General features: G+C 41.4%; 1 non-coding gene across 1 annotated transcript; it reads left to right on the top strand.

Annotated features, from left to right (window-relative positions):
* Window positions 1-558: 558 nt before the first annotated feature.
* On the top strand, window positions 559-664 carry LOC141675658 (small nucleolar RNA R71). Its single transcript, XR_012556300.1, has one exon. It is a non-coding gene; the product is annotated as a small nucleolar RNA R71 (small nucleolar RNA).

The raw sequence follows: 664 nt of genomic DNA on the forward strand, positions 1-664 counted from the left end.
CATTGTTGAAGTTGGAGTTATTGTCTCGGTGCATACTGTTGTTGAAAACCAGGTTGGTTGAATTGATTTGCTCTAAACTGCTGATAAGGTTGTTGTACCGTATTCTGATTGTTACTCCAGCTGAAGTTAGGATGGTTACGGTTATTAGGATGATAAGTGGCAGGAACTGGTTTCTGTGACCTTTGAAATTTGCTCACATACTCAGCTGATTCATTAGATATAGCACACTGCTTCGTCTCATGCGCACCTGCACAAAGTTCACAGACACTAATGATCTGATTAACGCCATAGTTAGCCAAAGAATCCACTTTCATCGTTAACACCTTTAGCTGAGCAACTATAGCCATAGCTGTATCTACCTCCAGAATTCCTGCTACCTTGCCTTGAGGTAGTCTCTGGGTTGGGTTCTGATATTCATTAGTAGCCATCAATTCAATTAGCTCATAAGCTTCATCATAGCTCTTAGCCAATAAGGCTCCACCTGATGCTGCATCGAGCATGGGTCTAGACTGCGCTCCCAAACCATTATAAAAGCAATTGATAATCATTCAATCAGGTATTCTATGATGAGGACACTTTCTAAGCATCTCCTTATAACGCTCCCAAGCCTCACATAAGATTCTCCCGATTGATGTGCAAATTGAGTAAGAGCATTCCTTTTTGC

Source organism: Apium graveolens, chromosome 7, assembly GCF_009905375.1.
Source record: "Apium graveolens cultivar Ventura chromosome 7, ASM990537v1, whole genome shotgun sequence".
In the NCBI taxonomy this organism is placed as follows: domain Eukaryota; kingdom Viridiplantae; phylum Streptophyta; class Magnoliopsida; order Apiales; family Apiaceae; genus Apium; species Apium graveolens.